Below are 24,524 nucleotides of genomic sequence, written 5' to 3' on the forward strand. Positions count from 1 at the left end.
TTCTGAAGTCTGGAATGCATGGAAGCCCAGCAAGAGCAGACTGTTTCACTTGTCCAGGCTCTGTGAGAGGTGTAGGCAGCTTTGGAAGGTCTGCTTTGGGAGGGTGCAGTCAGCAAATGGATCAGTCTGTGCTGGGACATGGCCTGGAGAGTGCATTGGGGGCCCCTGGAGTGTGAGCTGGAGGGCTGAGTGCAGGCTGCAGTGAGCTTGTGGCAGAGAAGATGATGGGGCGTATGTAACCTTTTCAATGATTAGGAATCTACTGGAACAAATATATATTAATGGGCAGAACTTTAAATTTCCTTTAAATTAAGGAAATTTAAAGAGGAAATTTTGGACTTAGGTGTACATTTGGAACTTTTAAGTGCATGGTTTTGGCAGATGAGAAAGGGGCATTCCAGGCCAGGGAGAGAGGAATCCCTGGCCCCACTACCCCAGAAAAAAAAATAGGCAGGTGAGAAAACAAACCACAGCTTGGTAGTACTTTTCGGAAGTCTGTCTCGACCTGTGGGCATTGGTGTGTTTAGAGATCCTGAAGCTTATAAGAAACTTCTTAAAGAGACAAAAAGTTCAGGTATGTTCATTATTATTTGTAGTCTGTATTGAAATCTTTGTTGTAGAAGAGGCAAGGAGACTCATATTTTGAGTCGTAATAAAAGTTTGGAAACCTAAAATTTATTTTGGTTAAAAGCATTTTTTTTCTATCCAGAAAAATTGGATGAATGTAGACTAGTCATATGCCCTCAACATAATGAGAAGCATCCTCAAGCCCATAGTTAAAAAAACAACCAAAGAGAATTTAAAATCCCAAGCCTGTGGCTATGATAATGGTAGTAGTGCTAGATTAATAGTTTATCAGAATTTTATTAATTAATGTTAAAACTAGGAACCTTTGGAGTCTCAATGTAATAGCAGAATAGCAAGAGAAAGAAATCTGAAACATGTTTCATTTCCTTATACATCTCAAATCACTTTTTCCCATCACCTTTGAAGCCTTTTCATCCTCAGACCCTCATAACTTGCATTTACATATCCAAACAACTTGTCCCAAAGCATTTTTCACATTTAAGCCTTTATATATCCCCATATCTTAAGTCTTTTATTTTTATCTTACATCTCAGACCCATAAATCACTTAATCAAACCTTAATGTCCTTACAAAAACTTTACATCCTAAAACATCTTAACTTGCCAAAAAACATAAGTGATTGATTATTGAGGGAAGTCATTGTAAGACAATAAGTTACTTTGAAACCTGTATGGTGAGCTTATTTTTTATTTGGGATCTGGTAGCAAGACAATTTGTTCTCATGTGGGCGCCATGGGCCCTGGCCCCCGACTGGGAGTGGCTGCGGCCTTGCTTGCTTGACCTTGATCAGATGTCCTCCCTATTCGGATTCCCTGCCGGTATCCACCCTTCTGAATGCTTGAGGGAAGTTCCTTGTTGTGTATCCTGCATTTTGGGCGTTTACTAACATTGAGTCTGGAATGTAGACCATTGACAGCGAACTTCTGCCCTCCGGGGGTTCCTCCATTTGTGCTGTAAGCCTGTACATATTTAAGGTTTCTTCCCTCTTTCAATAAACGGCATTCGACATCCAAACGTACGAATGACTCGCTGTCTCTTGTCTCTATTTTTTAATCCGCAGCCCTTCGCTCAGACATGGTGAACGGTTAGCAGTAATGCGGGCGTTACCGCTACATTCTCAGAATTGGCATTAGCCTAAGGAAATGAGGCCAATTACTTGATTTTTGTTCAATGAGAGAAGTTGAAGAGGCAGCTGAAGCTTTGGGAAGGATGTTTGTTACATACAACCACAGCTTTACTGGAGGCAGTGACTACAGATTTTAGTTGTCATAAGGAACAGTATAGGCCTTTGGCTGTTAAATTTAGGTCTAAAATTTTTCTGTAAAGAAGTAATTTGGTAGACTCTGCCTTTTTTTTTATCAAAGCAAGGTGATTGATTCCAAAGTATATATAATTAAAATAGAGCCCTGGTAGCAATTAAGGCGTGGCATAGTTTTATCTGTAGAGAGAAGCTTAAACATTCTTAAATGCCAGGAAACTAAGAAAGGAATTGATCATATCAATATTTAGCATGTTTATAGATATAGATTTGAATAGAGAATATGATCATTTCCAGTATGATTAAGCAATAAATTGTATCCTTTTATTTATCTTTAATCGCCTGTAATTTAAGTAAAACTTATCCTTATCAGTTTATAGTTTAAGTTACTGGGTAGATGACTGGTCATTACATTGTGTTTTTAATTATTTTTTAATAGTTTATAATTTAAGTAAACTTATCCTTAACAGTTTATAAGTTAGTAGCTAGATGATTAATCATTAAGTTGTATTGTTTAGTTATCCTTAATAGTTTACAATTTTAGTGAACCTATTTTTAACAACTTATAAGTTAGTTGTCTCTATAAATTTAGAACTTTATGTTTCATCCTGCTAGATTTTGCCTTAAAAATAATAAACTTGAGTTGAAATTCTTTTAGTATGGAAACAAACACTCTTAATCATGAATCAGTAAAGAAACAAAAATAGCTGTTCCATGAGTGAAGAGGGGAGAAATTTTATTTTTAAATTGTTAAGAGGAAAGATTTTTAGAGCTGATGAGAACTGGAGAGTTTAGCTTAAGAGGCAGGCAGCAGCAGGGTGTCTGTTTAGGCCAGCCAGCCACCTGGGACCACAGGGGGGCAGAGGGGATGTTGGAGATACAGACAGGCAGTCAGAGTTGGAAGAAAAAGAAGGAGATGCAAAGAGAGCAAGTGTCTATGCAGCAAGGTTTTTCAGTTCTGAGGACATCTCCAATCAAACCGAAAGACCTTTAGAATTTTCCAACTCATAGGGAAAGCGCCCTCTCCCCAGGGACTTGGTTTGAATGAGTTAACCGGAAGTTACTGGACAGGGCCATGATTTCTGTAAATAAACAGCTCTGTAGTAACAATTAACCCAGGAAGAGAGAGGAGAGGTGATGAGGAGAAGGCAGGGGAGGGGAGGATAGGGAAAGAGAAGGAGAAAGGGAGAGGGAGAGGAAGAGAGGGGAGGGAGAGGGGGAAGAGGGGAGAGGGAAGAGGAGCAGGGGGAGAGGTGTGGGAGCCCGTTTTCGGGTTCCTGGTGGCTTTACCCAGCAGGTCCACATAGAGGCTGACTACAACCACAGGCCTGAGTGCAGGTGTCTGAGATGGTCGGCACTTGGCTGTGCTAGGGGAGGAGGTCTTTTGCTCCACCCCTTGGCGTCTCTATAAAAAACCTGGGGCAGAGACATTCGGCCATAGTGGAATAGGTTCCAGGCCCTCTCGAGGCTATTCTTTATTTTCTATCTGTTTATCTCCGTAAGATTCTCCGCAATAAATCCTTCTATCTAATATTTCCTGTTGCTCACACTCAAGAAAACTCTGGGGAACTGTGGGGGTGGTGGGTAAACGCCCCACAGAGAAAGGAAGGGGGAGGGGAGAGAGGAGGGGGAGGGGGGAGAGGGGAGAGGGGGAGGTGCTGAGTCTGAGCATTAGACAATCTTTTCTTGAGTTTTCAAACCAGCCTGAGTGTCTGGGCCAGTGCAGCCAAGGCTATCTGCCCCTTAGGGAAGCTTGTTTTGTTATTTAAATGGAGAGCTGTTCCAGCTCCACAGCAGAAGCAGTTTGCAAGTTAACCCTTTTGTTTCCGGTGAATCATTTCCTGAAAGCTCTGATTGTAGCAAACCCCACCAGTTTTATTTACATTCTCAGGTGGTCACGTGGAGTGATTTACAGTTAGGTAGAGCAGAGGAAACCAAATAAGATTGTAGTACCTTGCTGCCTCTTTTTTATGTCCCAAAGGAAATAGCAGCGGGATTCTCTCATGAAGGGAGGGTATAAAATTTCTGCCTGCCATGGTGGGTCGCTGAATCTGACCTACAAAGTCAAGGAGACTCAGAGGTCCCTTTGTTTCTCTTTATGTTTCTCGGGGAGGGGGACGTTTGGGATTATGATACTCTGTTGCTTCCTCCTCCAAGTCAATTTCCCCTTCAGAGGTTCATTTTCCTATGCCTGATTTATCAGTCTCCTCTTGGGTTGTCTTCTTTGGGATCCTTTAGTACAGGGTAAGCACTCTTCCTAGATTCCTTTGGACTCATTCTAAGGGAAGAAACTACACAAAGAGAATGCTTAAAAGAGGCTTAAGAAAACAGACTACTCACCCTTTCAAAGGCTCTGCAGCGTCCAACCAGTGAGCACTCTCTCTACAGCCCCCAGTGCAGAGTGTCTCTCTGGAATGCTTCCAGATGGTGCTTCTTGGGGCTGACCTCCCAGGGGACCACCACCCTTCTTGCAGATAGTCTCCTTAATTGTCTCCGTGCCTTTCCCTGGTTCTGGTGCCAGATAGGGGGTTTGAGAGTCCAGTTCTCAGGCTGCTCCCCAGGGTTGCTAAGAGAATGCCTTTCAGGATCTGGGCTTAGAAAAACTTCTTAAACTATAATAAATGCAAGCAAGCCAAAATAGGAGCTGCTCTCAATAAGTAACATTTTTGATATATTATCATAGTTGGAATTGCTTTGAAATACTTTACTTCTGACTTTCCAGAATATTAAGAAACAAATTTTAAGGCAAAATAACTATTTACACTTGATTTCCTTAATACTTTTAAGAATACTAAACTTTTTACTTTTATTTATTTTATTTCGGGTAGGTAGGAACAACTAGAGTAATTCACTATGAAAATCTTAATCTTCTTTGAACCTGACATGCTTCTTATTTCTCTGTTCAGGCTTTTTGGGAGATGTTCCTTCAGTATGACATGCTTAAAAGTGATTATTATCTTACTATTCACATGAAAAGCATTTAGTAAGTGTTTTAAATCATTAATTTTGAGTCCCTATATTTTATATTAGATATTTATAAACAACAACTTTCAGATACAGGATCTCACTATGTAGCCCAACTTGAACTCACAGAGATATGCCTGCATTTTAACTCCTGAGTTTTGGGATTAAAGGCATGGGCCAAAACATGGCACAAACAAATTTGAATTCATTCTTCAACAGTTGATTATGATTGATGACTGCTGTCCTTACCATCTTTTTTCATTTAGAAAGAGCTAATCAATCTCCTACCCAAACTGCTGGTAAATAGCTACCTAATTGAAGAGTGTTTAGAGGTCATCATCCTGGACACTGATGTTGCCATTGCTTTTAATTAACAGCATAACCACATCTGGATTATTATGAGCACATACATAATGCAGTGAAGTCTACAAATTGAGAGGATGTTTTAAGAAATTACAGAATACTATGTCAAAGCACATTCAAGTGTAAACACTAGGTAGGATGTAAGTCATATCTGTTAGTTATTTAGCTGCGTTGTGTTCTTACCCTGCAAGGAAACGTCACGAAACACGACAGAATCCGCTTATAAGAGTTTATTAGAAATACAGGGATAGAGAGTGCGCAGGCCTGTGGGAGAGACACGTGCATGAAGAGGGGCTGGGAAACATGGCGCTCCACTTTTAAAACCGGCTGGGGGCCTGGCCAGGTCACGTCACTACTCCACGCGTGTGCGTAGATCACATGGTCACCGTTGCGCGTTTATGTGACCATGTAACGTCACGGACCCTGATCACGTGAGATCCCTTGGCCCAGAACTTGCTAGGTGGAGATATCCGGGTCCACCGGGTATCCTAGCTACGAGAGACGCCTTGATCCGGAAATGGCTAGGCGGAAGTGTCCGCCTGGTAAATGCGACCGTGTTGTAAACCCTTCAATATCCCCTCAGGATAGTCCAACAGAGCCAACAGGCCTATGAGAATTTTGTTAAACTTGTTGAAGTTCTTCATTATAAGCTGATTTGTTTTGCTTCTTAGGTAATCGATATAGGATGATAATGGTGGTTCATTTATGCTAGGGGAAATGGAATTCTGTCAGATGGACTCAGTCCAGAATGATACAAGAACTTAAAAAAGAATGCAATGCCAATGATCCTCAAATTGCCAACTGAAGGAACATTTCATGACTCTTTACTAAGCTACTTTTACCCTGATACCAAAACAACACAAAGACCCAACATAAAATTATAGACTAAATCCCCTAAGAATATAAATGCAAATTTCTCAATTCAATACATTGAAACCCAATTCAAGCACATGTAAAAAAAATGATACCACAAAAACATGAAGATAACAGCCATAACATATATGAAGACTTCCTGGTGAAGTCATATAGAGGCCCTGTGCTTGCCTCTTCAGTCAATGTGAGCCTATGTGAGTCCTGCTTAGTTGATTCGATGGGTGTGGTGGTTTGAAAGAAAATGGGCCCCAAATGGAGTGGCACTACAAGAGATGTGGATGTTAGGCTTTATGGGAGGAAGTGGGTCACTGTGTGTGTGGGTTGTGAGGTCTTTTCCTCAAGCTTCACTCAGTGTTACAGTTAGTTGACTTCCTGCAGCCTTCTGATCAAGATATAGCCAGCACCATGTCTGCCTTCATGCTCCCATGCTCCCTGTCCTAATGATAATGGATGGAACCTCAACTGTAAGCAAACAACCCCAATTAAATGTTTTCTTTTTAAGATTTGCTGTGGTCATAGTGTCTCTTCACAACATTAAAAATCCCTAAGACAGAAGTTGGTACCAGGACTGGGGTTTTGCTGTGATAGGCCTGACTGTGTTTTGTTTGGTGTAGCGGTAACGCCCGCGTCACCGCTAACCGTTCACCACGTCTGAGCGAAGGGCTGCGGATTAAAAAATAGAGACAAGAGACAGCGAGTCATTCGTACGTTTGGATGTCGAATGCCGTTTATTGAAAGAGGGGAGAAACCTTAAATACGTACAGGCTTACAGCACAAATGGAGGAACCCCCGGAGGGCAGAAGTTCGCTGTCAATGGTCTACATTCCAGACTCAATGTTAGTTAATGCCCAAAATGCAGGATACACAACAAGGAACTTCCCTCAAGCATTCAGAAGGGTGGATACCGGCAGGGAATCCAAATAGGGAGGACACAAGGAACTTCCCTTAAGCATTCAGAAGGGTGGATACCGGCAGGGAATCCGAATAGGGAGGAATTCTGATCAAGGTCAAGCAAGCAAGGCCGCAGCCACTCCCAGTCGGGGGCCAGGGCCCATGGCGCCCACAGTTCCCCCCTTTTTATTAAATGAGCTTCTGACTTAGGTTGCGTGGGACCAGCAGACCACCTTACCCGTCATAGAGACACTTGCCCAGGCCACACAAGTGCTCTGTCTTAGGTTGGTGGCAGCGGCCCAAGCATTACCCGTCTCTGAATACTCATTATCATACAGACTCAACCATGTGAGCTGTAGAGTGACTGCCGCCAAAGATCTCAAAGTGGCACTGGGCTTGCAATCTGTGCGACACAGAAAAGACCAACAGAAGTCCGAACCCACCCATAGCCAGGAGGCTAAAGGCAATTGAACCACTCCCTTCTAAAACGAGCCTTGCTGTAAATAGGAGTCCTTGTAAGGTGGTATCCCATAAGCAAATGGAACTTGAGTTTTAATAATTTTTTACAACTTACAAAGCCAATTATAATGTATAAAAGTGGAATTAAATTTGTCATGCCCAATAAGAAGAAAGATTAACTAACTGTGGTAGCTACTTTTGCTGCCAGGGTCTCCATTGTGCTAGCTGTAGTAACCAATTATGAAATAGCAATCCCAGAAACAATAGCAGCAGTGACCACCACTGCTAAAACAGCAACAACGGCAACAGCGATGTCAGAATCTCTTCTGGAGCGTGTGAGCATCATCTGTGTCTAGCTGCCACGGTCCACTGGCATGGACACGGCTCCAGGAACACGAACCACCAAGGCCCATTTTTCTTGATCCCAGCACTACTTAGGCTGGCAGGTCTGCAAGAGAACAACTGAGAAACATAAAGAAAACAGAAAACAAAAACAGCAAACAAGGAGCAGAACTAATGGCCTCAGTAATGGCTACATTCAGGTTCACAAATTTTGAGGTATCTTCAGAAAGGCTAGATGAATTTCAGGAGGCAAATAAATGTTGCACAGAGCCATTCCTGAAAAGTAGGTACTACACCAGCTTGAGGGGGGTTGCAAAATGCGAAAAGCTTAGCTGGCATGCTGTTGTTAGCAAATGAAGTTCATTGACCTTCAGAGTTATCCTTAATCTCCAAGGTGTGATACATTCTCAATGTTTTTTGAAAAAAGTTACCATACATTACCTTCTGAAGAATCCAACCACATGGCTACAGTTCCTAGGCTTACAATAATGTTTGCCAAGGCTGGCCATATTGGGCTCTCAATCCCCATCAGCATCAGAAGGGGAGAATTTTTTACGAAGGCCCAATAGGTCTCTGCCATGTTGGGATTCAGCAGCAGCCACAGGGCGTACACAGCGTTCAGGAACCCACAGAGGAATTTCATTGTCCTGTGGAAAGACACAAACAGATCCCCGGGCCCACACCAACACTGGATCGGGTCCCCTCCAAGTGCCAGTAGAAAGATCTTTCCATTGCACCAGAGGATGATTTGCAACAGGAGCCCTCCAGTGCTTATCTGCAGCAGATACTCCAGCAGAATCCACCGATAAAAAATTTAAAATATATAAAACAAGGGAAAGAATAGAATGTGGAGAGGAAAGATGAGCCCCTAACTCCCCCTTTTTTACTTTAGCAATATAAGTTTTTAAGGTACGATGGCAGCGTTTTACTATAGCCTGCCCTTGAGGATTATAAGGAATACCAGTCTTATTAACAAGAGAAAAATCTTGGCAGAATTTTGAAAATCCCGTACTACTGTAGGCGGGACCATTATCAGTTTTTATGTATTTTGGCACTCCCATGTAAGCAAAAGCATGAAAACAATGATTTTTTACATAAATACAATAAGGGAGAATTAAGATCTATATACTGTATGTGAGCCTGTTCCAGGGCCTCTTGCACACGTTGTAGGGCTACACGTCCTTCAGCTGTTAATTTACGGGGAGATGGAGGGTCAGGGTCGTCCTTTAAGACATCATACAAGGGGCGAAGCTGACCTGTTGGAATTTTTAAAGTGGGCCGAAGCCATTGAATATCTTCCAGAAAGGTTTGGAAATCATTAAGTGTGCGTAGCTGATCCATATGCAGAGTAATCTTTTGTGGGCGTATGCCCGTGCGTAACAATTCATGACCTAAATAATGATAGGGAAAAGATACCTGTACCTTTTCTGGGGCTATCTGTAAATTAGCCAAGCTAAGAACCTCTTGTAAATAAGAAAAGGCATCAAAAACAAGTTTTTTATCTTTAGCAGCCATTAATATATCATCTATATAGTGAATTATATATATAAACACCTGGAAAAGCTTTTCGAACTGGAGCTAGGGCCAAAGACACATAAATTTGACATATAGTAGGGCTATTGGCCATTCCTTGAGGCAATACCACCCACTGATATCTCTGATAAGGTTCCTTAAGATTTTCTGAAGGAACACTGAAAGCAAAGCGAGGACTGTCCTCGGGATGCAAAGGAATGGTGAAGAAACAATCCCTCAAGTCAACCACAATTAAATGCCAATGCTTAGGAATTGCCACAGGGGCAGGCAAGCCAGGCTGTGTTGCTCCCATGAGAAGCATGGTTTTATTTACAGCTCTAAGATCCTGTAACAGCCTCCATTTTCCTGATTTCTTTTTAATAACAAATATAGGTGAGTTCCAAGGTGAAGTGGAAGGAATGATATGTCCAGCATCTAACTGCTCCTTAACCAATGCATACGCAGCCTCCAATTTTTCCTTAGCAAGGGGCCATTGCTCCACCCATACAGGGTCATCACTTTTCCAAGTGATTTTTATCGGTTGTATTATTGAAGGCTGCTGTGCAGTGCCCTATGGAAAAGACCCTAATCCTCTAGTATCGCCAGGACCCCTAGTGACACAGTTTTTGTCTGCCACAGGTTGTGGGCCTCCTTGCAACATTTTCCCTAAGCCTCTGTCCAGGCAGTAGCCCTGACTCTTCAGCATCTGTTGTACATGTTGTGTAGTAAGTACAGCTCCAATACCATCTAACATATCCCGTCCCCACAAGTTCACTGGAATGTCAGGTAGCACAAAGGGTTGAAAAGTTCCTGCATGACCTTCCTCATTCTTCCAATTTAAAAGTAGCCTGCTCTGTAATGGCGTCTGAGCTGTGCTGATACCTTGTAGGTTAGAGGTAGAATTTTTAAGGGGCCAATTGGGATCTCAGGATTCTTGAGAAATTATAGATATACCCAGCACCAGAATCCAATAATCTTTCAATCTCAATCCCAAATAATTTTATTTTTAATTTAGGCTGTTTATTATTGATAACTGTTTGTCAAAACACCTTTTTTCCTGTACTTCCAAAGCCTCCAGTTCTATATATCGGCACCATTTTGAATTTAAAATATGAAAGCAATAATAATTGAGCAATTTTATCACCAGCTTCTGTTTTTATGGTCCTTTTTACTTATGCCAATTATAAAAGCATTAAATACAATCTCTATAGGATTTGAAAAGGTAAACTTTAGGTAATACTTGAGTATTTTTATAAAATCTTAAAAAGATTCTTTTTTATAGATCCCAAATAACACATTAGCACAAATAGCCAATTATTAACAATGTGGACCAAACAATTTACCTGCATTTTATTTACTGGAAAATTAATTTTGTAACCTCTTTATCAGTAAGAGATTATCATTTATGGGTTTATCTTAGCAACATTATTTAATAAGCTAACAACCCAAACCATTTCAGGTGTTATATTTTTTGTAGAATTAAACCAAGAATTTCTAGAAAGCAACTTAAATTGCAGAGCCAAATTTTCAGTAATGATGAACAGACAAGAGCATACCAAATATATAGTTCAAAATTATGAATTTTGTTCCTTTAGTTTATCTACCATGAGGATCAAACATTCATCCAAACATTTATCAAGACAATCAAAAGGACAGAACATCCTTTATTCAAACAGCATTGACTTAGCATTCAATGTCCTGACTGGAACCATTTTTCACCAGAAGTTAGGCCCGGTTTAAACTTTTAGCGCTAGTCCCTTCCCGGCCTCAGCTCGCTGAGGCGAGAGCTGAGGCTGCAGCTTAGCTTTGCTCTGCCCACTGCTCGGGCTCTATTGTCAGCACCTGTCTGGGCCGCACTCCATCACGGCTCTGCCTCCCACCGGCGTGTACCTGTGTATCTGTCCGCCCACTGCTTCGGGCTATTTCGTGCACACCTTTGTCCGCCACAGCCGCTGGGCGCGCCCCACACACACAAACTCACATTTAAACTTTCTACTCCCATGAAGGGACTACCTAATAACGAGTTATTCCCACCATAAGGGAGAAACAGAAAAACATTTTCCACGAAGGGATCCTAAATATTGAACTATTCCCACTCTGAGGGAAAAATAAAAAACATTTGAGCCAAAATTAAGCAAACAGACAGCAAAACTTTAAGCTCTGGGCTCGCCTGCTGTTCAGACAGCAGCAATGAGGCCTACCTGCCGATTTTTTGTAATTCAGATGCTGCCGCTCTGCACTGGCAGAGAGAACTCAGAGTTTCAGCTATCCTGAAAACTCTACAGTTGGAAAAAGTCTTTACATCCTCCATTACCACTGGGAAGAGGCTTCTCTCTTTCCTTTATCTTTTTTCTACAGGGCCCCAATCTTTAGGCCTAGTTTCAAAAATTTTTCCCCTTTTTACCGGGAAAATACTTTTTTCTTGATTAAAATTTTTTCTCCCTTTTCTAACGGGAAATTTCCTTTCCTTCCCTCTTCTCTATTGGGAAGATTTCCTTTTTCATTTAAAATCTTTAGCTGTCTTGCCCTTACTTAACTTTGGTGCCTTCCTGCTTCAACAGTCCAATTAACTGACTGTGAGCTAATTGCACCCATACCAATCCACTCTTACCTTAAAATGCCGGCCGGCCTTCCAAGAGTGTCCGTCAGCTGGTCCTTTCTTTCTCAGATCTCGGTAGGACCTCCATTTGTAGCGGTAACGCCCGCGTCACCGCTAACCGTTCACCACGTCTGAGCGAAGGGCTGCGGATTAAAAAATAGAGACAAGAGACAGCGAGTCATTCGTACGTTTGGATGTCGAATGCCGTTTATTGAAAGAGGGGAGAAACCTTAAATACGTACAGGCTTACAGCACAAATGGAGGAACCCCCGGAGGGCAGAAGTTCGCTGTCAATGGTCTACATTCCAGACTCAATGTTAGTTAATGCCCAAAATGCAGGATACACAACAAGGAACTTCCCTCAAGCATTCAGAAGGGTGGATACCGGCAGGGAATCCAAATAGGGAGGACACAAGGAACTTCCCTTAAGCATTCAGAAGGGTGGATACCGGCAGGGAATCCGAATAGGGAGGAATTCTGATCAAGGTCAAGCAAGCAAGGCCGCAGCCACTCCCAGTCGGGGGCCAGGGCCCATGGCGCCCACAGTTTGGATGAATTTGGACTTTGGTACTTTGGATTTGGAAAGCAGTAGAATGGTTTAAGCCCTGTTTAAAGGGACATAATAGTAGGAGCATGGAAGACAATGGTGCTGATAATGATTTGAAATGTCAGGAGCTGGCTCAAGAGGTTTCAGAGAAGAGTTTTAGTATGTTGTCTAGAAATTGTGTTTGTGATACTTTGGTGAAGAGAATGGCTGTCTTTCCCCCTTGTCCAAAGAGTCTTCCTGAAGCTAAAGTCAAAAGTTTTGGAATAATTCCATTGGCAGAAGAATCTCTAAATGGCCTAATACAGACTCTAATGAAGATTTAAAATGAAAGGGACCAAGTTGACCAGGGTAAATTACAAAACAAAAATTTTGAGAAGGAAAAGAGCACCAGGAAGTAGAATAAAGCTAAATTCTGTGTTCAAGGAGATAGATGTATTAAGAAGGGAGGCAGAGGCAGGCGGATCTCTGTGAGTTCGAGGCCAGCCTGGTCTACAGAGTGAGATCCAGGAAAGGCGCAAAGCTACACAAAGAAACCCTGTCTTGAAAAAAAAATGGAATAAAGTGTGTGGTAACCTCAGGGCAAGATCCCACTCAGCTAAGTTTCCAACTTGTGCAAAGGAACTAAGGAAAAGCTTAGAACCAGGTGTGGTGGGGCACACCTTTAATCCCAGCAATGGGAAAGTAGAGGCTGGTAGATCTGTGAGTTTGAGGCCAGCCTGATCTAGAGAGCAAGTTTCAGGACAGCCACACTTAGGCAATGGAGGAAAACAGAAAGCTTGTGAAGATGTAATTAAACAGGGACCATGCACTAGGCCCAGTAAGCAACAAAACAGTTTCCCTTCAATTCAGATAAAATAGTTTTTTCTGTACATTTCCTCAAATCAATCAAACAAATATTATCAAGCCATGGAAAGGCGTCTTTGACCCCCATCTCCACACTGCACAGTGAATGACTGTGTGAACTCTGTACCTACCCATGAATGTGGTGTTTATTGACTTGGGGATGTGCTAGCCTATTTATAATATTAATGTGTTCACTGTAGTGGATCCTGTGTCATTTAATATTTACACCAATGCTAAGCATTTAATAAGATTCATCTATCATAGGAGATCAAAACAACAATATTGTTTTTGGACAAATATAGCACAGTTTGTAGACACTGAGCCAGGACTTTATCCTCCAGAATTTTGAATATTAAATCAAAGCATTTTTAAATCATCTCTTCAAAAATTAATAATTTCAACAAACCAGATATCATGTGTGGCCTACGGACCAGAGATAGGGAAGGTAAGAAATATAACAGGTAATATTCTGGGATCAAGGACTTCAGTAGGAGCATTTCAGTACTATATATGTATTTATACATGCATATGATATATATATACATGTATGCATATGTATATATCTGTATGTATATATATATAAATGTTTATGTATATGTATAATTAAAGAATGGTTTAAGAAACTTCTCCCATGTAGTAATAACGTAATGTATCTTAATGCTTCTGTGATGTTATTTAAAGCTGTTTTAAATCAGGGAACTGATGTCAGCTGTCAATTATTTGATGACTATTAAAAACTTCCCCTTATGGTAGGACCTTTCTCCAGACAGATCCTTTCACTCTGCCAGCCATAGTTGTCATCACTGGCAACACCCACTTAATCAGACTCTTCAACCTTATGCTCATGGAACCTGATGATGCATCTTCCCCAAATACCTCCTGAAAATTCTCAATGAGAATTTGAACAATAGAAACAGGTAAGACCACAAGGCAAAAACAGAATGCTCTGTTACTTGACATAGTTTCAATCATATTTGACATCATACACTCAATATAAAGAAAATGTGAATTACAGAATTGTGAGAAAAGATGCTATAAAATTATATGAGACTGTGAAAGGGCTAAGAGTGTTATAAACATGTTTTTAATAGTATGGTGAATACAATATATTATAATAAAATGGGAAAAGTTTAAATGATCTCATTGCAATGAATAATGTTTTATTTTTACTTTTAATGATGTGTGTGTGTGTGTTTGTGTGTGTGCGTGTGTGTGTGCCCGCGCGCATGTGTAGCCCCATGAGTATCTGTGTGCCTGTTACTGTAGTGGTAACGCCCACGCTACCACCACCCGTAGGCTGTGGGTAGGGCTGTGGATCAAAAAACAGAGACAATAACAGCGGGTCATTAGTCTCAGCATAATGCCCAATGCTGTTTAATGAAAGAGGGAGGAAACCTTAAATACAGGCTTACAGCACAATGGGAGAACCCTAGAGGGCAGAAGTTTGCTACCAATGTTCTACATTCTTACATTTAAGCTGTTTACACCAAATGCAGGATACACAAACAAAGAACCTCCAGTGAGCATTCAGGAGGAAGGAAATCTGATTCAGGGAATCAGTATAGGGAATCATCTGGTCAAGGTCAGCAAGCAAGGCAATAGCTAACCAAACATGGGGGGTGGGGGTGGGGGCTAGGGCCCCAACATGTTACCAGTAGCACTAGAAAAGGTTATCAGGTGACATGGAACAGAGAATTCAGGTAGTTATGGAACATCAGACTTGGGTGGTAGGGTACTCAGGTACTCTGCAAAAGTCCTCTTAAACCTAAGATATATATCAAGCCTTTGGCCAGTATTTATTGTTAAACTGATTAAATTTGTGTTTTATCTTACTCTTTCTCTCACTCTCTCTCTCTATCCCTCTCTCTGTCTTATGTCTGTCTTTGTCTGTCTGTCTGTCTGTCTGTCTCTCTCTCTCTCACATACACACACATATACAACACACACTTACAGAAACACTGGAATCTCCAGGAGTGTCTGTGGGAATATTTCCACACACGTTTAAATGATGACAAAAGACTTCCTGAATATGTGTGCACAATCCTACTTATAAGTGAATAAATAATGCTGAAACCAGCTAAGCACCAGCTTTAGTTTCTTCATGCTTAACAAATGCAAACTTAGTCCTGTTACCAGAAGTCTCTGTATAGAATGGATAATCTAGATTCTTTGCATCTTACTTAAATATGATTCTAACTGCAGCTATATTGCAAAGTTTCAAGGACACATTAGAAAGAAAAGTGAGCTCATAAGTTGCCAAAAGGAACTCTGAGTGAATAGCATTAAATTGTTGATTATTGATTGATTATTGACTCTTGTTTTCCTAGTCATTTGGTGGAGATGAAAATGAGGAAATCTTTCATTGTGGTAGTTTGAATGGCATACCACTCATATTCCAGGCATTTCAATATTTGATACCCTGTTCTTGACACCGTTTGGTGGTTTATGTGGTTTGACCTTCCTGGAGGAAGTACGTCATTGGTTGGAACTTAGGGTTTCAAAACCTATGAACCATTTCCAGTGCACTCTCTCTGCTTCATGTTTGCTGTCCAAGACAAGAACCTCAGTCTCAGCTTCCTGTTTTGGTTGTCCTGCCTGCTGGCAGTCCTGCTCCTCTGCTGTGATTGTGAAGGACTCTAATGCTTCTGTATCTCATCCCCAAAGAAACACTTCCTTCTATAAGTCTCCTTGGTTGTGGTGTTTTACTAAAGCTGTAGAAATGTAACTAAGAACAAAGACCTTAGTTCCAGGAGTTGCAAATCCATATCTAAGAAGAGGGAATCCTAATTGAGAAAATGCCTTCCTAAGATTGGCCTGTAGTATAGGGAAGTCTGTGGAATATTGTCTTGATTAATGGTTTAATTTTTAGAGACCAGATCAATAAGATGGTGTCATCCCTGAGCTATTGGTCCTGGGTTCTAGAAGAAAGCAGGCTGAAAAAGATATGAGGTGCAAGTCAATAAGCAGCACCCTTCCATGGCTTCTGCTTCAGTTCCTGCCTGCAGGTTCCTGCCCTTCTTCAGATTGACCCCTGATATTTCTCAGCAACTGATTGCTTAATGGAAGTTTAACATGATGTGAATCCTTTCTTCTATAAGCTGCTTTTCCTTCGTGTTTTTTCATAACAATAGTCCAAACTAAGGCACTTGCTAAGTTGAAAACAGTACTTTTTTTTTCCTGAAATGATTAGAGTTCTTACAGAAACAGAACATACATAAATGAATGTCTCTCTCTCTCCCTCTCTCTCCATATATATGTATGTATGTATGTATAGATAGATAGATAGATGAGAGAGAGAGAGAGAGAGAGAGAGAGAGAGAGAGAGAGAGAGAGAGAGGGGGGGTGGGGGGAATTTATTACAATAGCTTTCATAGTGAGGTGGTGGTGGTTGAAGCCGGTAATACCAGTACTTGGGCAGCAGAGGCACTTGGATCTCTGAGTACAAGGCCAGCCTGGTCTATAAGAGTATCCAGGTCCATCTGGCTCTCTGGACCAAGAGGGATGGATGAGCAGAAAGCTGAGTTGTCCTAGCAGTACAGGACACAAGATCCTCACAAAGGAAAGCAGTTCCCAGCCTCTTGCCCTGAAGGAGGACAGGAAACCATGGCATTTGTCAGGAGTCCTGGTCCAGGCTAGGATAGCCAGCCCATACCCTGCCACTTCTTTCCATGCAGCAAGGCTTCCTTTCCAGAGCATGAGGGTTGGGGTTAGGGTGGACCTGAGGATTAGGGAGGGACATTGAACTTTTCAAGCAAGAACTATTCAAGTCCCAGCTCCTCATCTACTGCCATTCCTCCACCAGCTGTGTCCATGCAGGGAGCCTGGGTACTGCTGCTGCTAGGCCTCAGGCTACAGCTGTCCTTTGGGGCCATCCCAGGTAAGGAGGCACCCTACCTTCTTGTACCCACTCACAAACACAGATTTCCCACTGACACCTACCTCTTTTCTCCCCCCTGACTAGTGGAGGAGAAGAACCCAGCTTTCTGCAACCAAAAGGCAGCAGAGGCCCTAGATATTGCCAAAAAGTGAAAGCCTGTTTAAACACCAGCCAAGAACCTCATCACCTTCTTAGGGGAAAGTGAGCATACAAGGCCTGGCCACCCTGGGGCCCTTGCTCTCCAGGTACCCAAGATCACTTATAGGTTCAAGAAGGCCTGGGGTTCAAATCTGTCCAGATTCTATTCCTTCGAGGATGGGGGTACCCACAGTGACAGCCACTAGGATCCAAAAGGGACAGCTGGAAGGCCATCTAGGACCTGAGACACTCCTAGCCATAGACCAATTCTGATACATGACTCTGTCCAAGGTGAGACTGGGACACACCTGGGATGGGGGTGGGAGTGCGGACTGGAGATGGCTGGAGGAAGAAGAACCCAGAAGAACTAGATCCCACTTTGACAACCAGGACAGTGCAGACATGTCCCAGGAAGCAAGGACAAATGTTCACCAGTAGCACAAGCTGAGAGTGTCTGTGTTCTCAGACATACAATGAAGACAGACAGGTCTCAGAGAGTGCAGGTACAGCCACAACCTATCAAGGCCAATTACAAGACCATTGGCTTGATTATAGCTGCATGATCCAACCAATGCAACACTGCATTTGGCAATGAGGTCATCTCTGTATCATGCAAAGAAAGCAGCTAAGCCAGGCGTGGAAGTATATGCCATTAATCCCAGCATTCAGGAGGCAGAGTCAGGCAGATCTGAGTTCAAGTCTGGCCTTGTCTATATAGTGATGCCCAGACCAACCAGAACTACATAGTGAGGACTTGCGCAAAACAAAGCAACAAAACCCACAAATAAGTGTTTTAGCACCAGGCTAAGGAGCTAGAGGAGGCTTGGAGCACTATGTGGCCCACCTGATTATTGTCATTTCCAGGAAAGTCTGTGGGAGTGGTGACCACGACATCGATGCAGCATGCCTCTCCAGCTGGCACCTACACACACAGTGAACATGATTGGTACTAGGATGCAGAAATTCTGCCTCTGCAGTGCACTACAGCTGCAAGGACATTGCCTCACAGTTCATCTCCAACATGAACATTGATGTGAGCTCGAGGAATGAGAGATGAGGGCTGGACTGAATGTTGTTCACCACAGTAATAGGCAGCCAACAGCCAGAGCTCTGAGTCTTCTGGGGTAGCTGAGGAATTTGTAGGAGGAAGGTGTTGAAATGCAGCCCAGGAGAAACCCTTCCAGCAAAGATGAAGTCTGTCTGTCAGGAGGAGACAGAGGGACCCAATCCCTCCTGTTATGATCTTCAGATCATAGGTAAGCCTCTGTTGGGGCCGCCAATTCATGTTTCCCAGGGGGACACTAGACCCTGTGTATCCAGACAACAGAACTCAGTCCAGAACCAGGCTGGGTTGACAGAATCTGGAACAGAAGTGGCTGGCCAAGCACCAGGTGACATGGGTACCGGGTAAGGGCTTAGCAAGCACTAGGGCAGGGCTGTGACTTTTAGCAGGCATCCCATGCCTGATGTTTCTATGTGACTCCTAGCATGCACCCCATTCCTGAGGCTTTTCCCCTTACTATAAAAAGGGGCCAGAACTCGCCACCATTGTCACAGCCTCAAAATCCAACTCTGGCTGTGGTCTCAGGTAGCTGATAAGTTTTGGGGCCCCACAGCAATTTTTTTCTTCTTTCTTTTTTTTCTGGAATAAACTTTACTTCTGTTTTTTAGTTTAGTTTTGTTTTGTTTTGTTTTGTTTTGTTTTGTTTTGTTTTAAAGACACGGTACCTGCCTTGCAGGGGGTTGGTGAAGATGGTCTATTTGCCAGATTAAAGTAAAGATTGTGTTCTATTTGGGAAGCAAGCCAGGGCCGTGGCAAAAATATGTCTCTCTGTGCAGGGGTGGGGCCCTCCTTCAATGTTCTGGATGGCAAATCCTTTACCTCCATCCTATACAGCAATGGTCATGGCTATAAACTCCAGAAAAGTATCTGGCCAGATGTTACTGACAAGGAGAGCCTTAAGTTTTGTGGGGCCACCACCCATGCAGTCGAGGGTAGAGGGGACTGGGGTCAAAGGCCTTCTGCAGTGAATACCTTGTTTTTGTAGATGACCCCAAATGCAGGCAGCAGGCTGCTTTACTCCTGTTATCAGAGAAACACACTGGGGAGGATGTAGGAATATTCGAAAGTGGTCCGCAGGCAAACCTGGTGTTTGGAGTGCAGGAACAGAAATACATTGTGACATCATGGCCTTTGCAGGTGCCTGGAGAGGTACCCTGACTGCTGGTCAGAGCACTCCGGCTAGTAGGGGCCAGACCCCCACACTGTTGGCAGAGACAATGTTGATGCTGCTGGTGGTAGCTGAACTTTGATTAACTAAGCTCACTTGACTCTAGTCCAGGGTCCCACAGCTGGCTCCAGTGTCCCATGCCATTGCTCTCCTCAGATTCCTCCTGTCCCTCTGGTTCCCTGAACCTTGGCTTCAGGTTTCTAATCTCAGATCTGATTCAGGTTGCCAGTGCTGCCACTCAACCATGGGCTCCAACAACAGACCTCATTCAGAGTGTTACACCCAGGCTCAGAACCTGCAGCACTTCCCTCCCAGGCCATGGCAATCTAACAGGATGCCCTGCAGACCGAGGGGATGCCAGTCACAGCCACCCCTTGGCCAGCTTTCTCTGGTGTTTTTCACTGATCTCAGATCCCAAAAACATGTGATGCCATGCACTCAGTCAGAGATCAGCCTGTGACTGAGAAAGAGGACCATGTAGTCCCTTGATGTCCCCACAGGGCAAAGACTGAATGTGCTGGACTTCTTGACTCAATGTCTACAGCTCATCCAACATATCCTGCAAAGGCTGATGAAGCCAAGATAACCAGTGGCTCTTGGACAGTCCTTAGGTGCCACCACTAAGCCTCAAACCAATGATATTCCTGACAACCTCCAGGGAGCGGTAATTCATAAATGTGGCTCTATGCCTGACTTGCACAGTAATGGCCAAGCAAAGAGCATTTTCTTCAGTCTTCTGGGAGGTTTTGGAATAATAAAATGAACTATTATACAATCTAATGCCAGCAGTGCTTTCTTGAAAGAAAAGCTGAGTGTTCAAGTCAAGGTGGGGTGAGAAATGGAAAGCAGAGTGATGGAGAGGAGCAGACTGTTGGAGGGTCATTGACAAATTGAGACTTGAGCAGCACAAGTGGCCCTGTACAAATGAGGGATGAGTCATGGTTTGCAGGTTCCACCTCCTGGCGATGAGCTTCAGGTTTGCAAGGATCAAACAGCTTAGCCACACACTGCTTAATCATTGCCTAAGACTCCACCCCTTAGCCAGCTTTAGATGTAGGGCAGGGGCTCTACAGGGCAGCTAGTGTACTAAGACAAAAAAAGTATGCAAAGCTTATCCTGAAGTGTCCAAAGCCCCAGTGACACAGGACATGGCCCTGCTTCTGACTAGGAAGGACCCTAATGGGTCATGGCCAGTACAGTTTTCTGCCTCCCTGTAAGCAGGCCACTACAGACTCACAGGGGCTACCTTGGAGTTAGCCTTGACTGGGCTCAGATTTCAGATTGGCAGAGACCAATATGCTCTCTCCAAGGTGTTCAGGGCAGATAACTGTAGTCACACCAGCCCTGGAAAACATCCAAACTTTCCACCTCACCATCCCAGGATGCAAGAGCAGTTCAGGAAGACCCCAGACTTCCCAGGCTCCATTGAATAGCAGTGAGCACCAGTATGTGACCCAGGGATCTGCTTTTATGCTCTAGTTCTCCCAGCTGCCTCCAGCAGAGATGGGAGTTCAAAGGTCACCAAATGGACAGCTCTAGGATGTTCATAGAGGGGCCCTGAGGCAAGGAACCTGGAATGAATGAGTGAGGGATCTGCAGCCTTTTGGGTGAGGAGGATGAGCTGAGACATCTGCTATAGGTACCCCACATCTAGCAACACCTCATCCTCAGAGAAGTCCTCCTGGAAGATTTGGTCCATCATCCACTGGAGCATTTTCAGAAAAGTCACATAGTAAGAGGAACAACCAGACCAGCAAGAGTACACTAGAGTCCAGATGCACAGAGCCCTGGTCTAGCTCTGGGGAAGCCTTTTCCCATAGCCTTTACTGCCGACCATGTTGAGGTCACATTGCAGGGTGCTAAGTGTCTGCATGTGCCCCAGCAACACTGTTGAACACCTTTACATGACAAGGTGATCTGGAGTGGATAGCAGCCTGGGCCTGTCCTGCTCCAGCTCCTCCCAGCAATCCCCTAGTGCCTGCTGCTCATATAGGCCAGTGTGAGAGGGGCTCCAGCTGCAGGATCTAGCTCCTGGCCCTTCTGCTCTTTAGCACTGGTCCTCAGAAGGCTGAGCACTGACCCAGGAACACCCTGCAGGTGCCCAGGTATCGAAAGCTATTGGGGTCCAGCCCCAAATAACCTTCTCCCAGAGTCCTCAGAAGAATCTGCAACCAGCTGGGAAATCTACTTATCTATGAATAAATATACTTATCTGAGGGTATATCAATAAATCTATTCACACAATGCTCTTTCTGTCCATCACTTTATAGTTCTAAGAAAGCTTCAACTCTGCCTCTAATCTCTCTGCTCTTCTCTCTTTTTTTCTACCTCTTCTCTAAATCTACAGCTTCCTTTCAGCTCTCCTTCTTATCTCCTCTCTTGCCTGACTTTTTACATTTCCAACAGGAGACTCCTTGCAATCCTGAGAAAAGTTCCAACACCCTCAAGTTCATAGAATAATCCTAGAATAGACAATAAGGAGCACAGCCATTACTATAGTACATTACTATAGTAGTTTCCAAGGTCACAGGACCAGAGGGACGGGGCACACTGCCCAGTGTGACAAACTCTGAGACATAGTTTTTTATCAGCAGACTTGGCAAGCAAAGAATTTGCAGGCTTTTCTTAGGGTGTTTTGTCTTAGTAACCTTGGTAGACACCTGCGACTCTGACCTTGTGTGTAACTGTAATGTTTTAAACTTATCTCTATACAAAGGCCTTTAATCTAGTTTGAACTTACTCTGAGATAAAAATGAGCTAGATTCATGCAGTTTGTCTTAAACAGAGGAGAGATTATTATTTTTCTGCATTAGTCTGAGCAAAAGGAACAAAGCAGTTTTTGTCTAGAGTCCCATGGAACAATGGATCTGGCTATGAAGTATATCCTAGTATATTTTCTATATATCGAAATTATACAACTAAATGAAAAGTCATCCTCCTGAACACCCACAGATACATGTGCTCATCATATTGAGATATAATCATGATATGACATTTTTATGAAAATGCGTGGTAATGGGAAGACATCATAGGTGTTATGGCATAAGAAGTTTACAACAAGAAGCAGCCAATTCATTCAAAAGGCCATAACCTCAACACGTCTGGAGTGACGGCTTAGTCCTCTACCAGAGCCCTTATTTCTCTTAGGTTGGCCTTTTAAACACTATTTGTCCTTTGTTGTATACTCCCACGACCTTTTGCTACCAGCAGCTCTCAATATCTCCTTTTTTCATTTAATAAAAAAAGAAGAAAAAGAATTGGTAAATCTCCCTAGGATAGTGACTAATGTGAATAAATTAAAAGTCTGGAGAGGACTGGAAGAATGATAGGTAATGATTCAATAATTAATATTGATATTTAATCAATATTTGTATCAATAATTTATATTCATATTTAATAATCAATATTCGTAACCAATAATATGTATTTAAAGAATGATCAATCAATAATGTATATAGATAGTAAGCTGAGAATCAGTTTAACCATCTAGTTCTTGTATGCTGGAAAAGCAGTCACACAAGACTGTATATTTACACAGGCTTTAGGTGACAGCAATTGTTTTATTAAGTTTATTTACATGTATTTATGAGATCTTAAGATGACTCAACAGGCAAAGCACATTGCTGTATAAGCACAATAAGCTTGTTCCTGGGAACCCATGGTAGAGAGATCCACGTCCTGAAAGTTGTCCATTGGCCCTTACATATGAGGTATAGCATGTACCTACACTCACACATCAAACAGACACAGACATCACACACACCTCTCTCACACATATATACACAAGTACACATGAAGCACACACAAATGCACATATATCACACACATAAACACACCACACACAAATACACACACACTCAAACACAAACTAAACATATACACAAACACACACATACACACAAATATACTCAGAAACATAAACACACACAATCATGCACAAACACACATAGATACACATCACACAAACACACATACATCATACAACCCCAAACACACAAATAAACACAAACACATACACACAAACATAAATACACACACACAGAGAGAGAGAGAGAGAGAGAGAGAGAGAGAGAGAGAGAGAGAGAGAGAGAGAGAGAGAGAAACTTTCCAAAGCAGTATTAGTATTTAAAGAACCTTTAGGATATGTGTGGTGAATAAATTTACACAGGAATGGATTTTTTTGTTCAATTTTTAATGTAATTTGTATGACATAACAGTATGTTCTGAAAAGTTCTGATTCATAGAACTAGTCTGCTCTTGTATCCATAAAAGTAATATGGTCAAAGTATAATACTTGGAGTACTTTGGCTGCTATGAGGAGAGGGTGAATAAATTGTTTTTTCATTTAATATTACTGACTTAAAAGAATCATTTTGAGTTTCATCTATTGTAGCTTGAGTTTTTCTGCCTTGCCCACAGTCAGGACAAATCTTTGTCACCCGCCAATCCCACAGCTGCTCAGACCCAACCAAGTAAACACAGAGACTTATATTGCATACAAACTGTATGGCCGTGGCAGGCTTCTTGCTAACTGTTCTTATAGCTTAAATTAATCCATTTCCATAAATCTATACCTTGCCACGTGGCTGGTGGCTTCCCAGCGTCTTCACATGCTGCTTGTCCTGGCGGTGGCTGTAGTGTCTCTCTCTGCCTCCGCCTTCTGCTTCCCAGAATTCTCCTCTCTCCTTGTCCCACCTACTTCCTGCCTGGCCACTGGCCAACCAGTGTTTTATTTGTTGACCAATCAGAGCAATTTGACATATAGACCGTCCCACAGCAATCTATAGCATAAAAAGCCATTGTTTTGTTTTTGTTTGTTTTTATTGACACATTCTTTCTATGAAGCCCTGACTTCTTGTAACTTGCTATGTAGACCAAGCTGACCTTGAACTCCCAGACAGATCCTCCTGTCTCTGCCTCCCAAGTGCAGCAGAGTGTGGGGAGAGAGATTTAGATAGGATGGTCTGTGAGATCCACAGGAGATGTGGGCAGGGTGAAGGGAGGCTTTATGTTCTACCTGCTACATCTTCCAAAATGAT

At 42.7% G+C, this 24,524-nt stretch overlaps 1 pseudogene; it reads left to right on the top strand.

Annotated features, from left to right (window-relative positions):
- Nucleotides 1–17,049: 17,049 nt before the first annotated feature.
- LOC102907173 (intestinal-type alkaline phosphatase-like) lies at nt 17,050–18,505 on the top strand (annotated as a pseudogene).
- The last annotated feature ends 6,019 nt before the right edge of the window (nt 18,506–24,524 follow it).

Source organism: Peromyscus maniculatus, chromosome 6, assembly GCF_049852395.1.
Source record: "Peromyscus maniculatus bairdii isolate BWxNUB_F1_BW_parent chromosome 6, HU_Pman_BW_mat_3.1, whole genome shotgun sequence".
Taxonomy (NCBI): domain Eukaryota; kingdom Metazoa; phylum Chordata; class Mammalia; order Rodentia; family Cricetidae; genus Peromyscus; species Peromyscus maniculatus.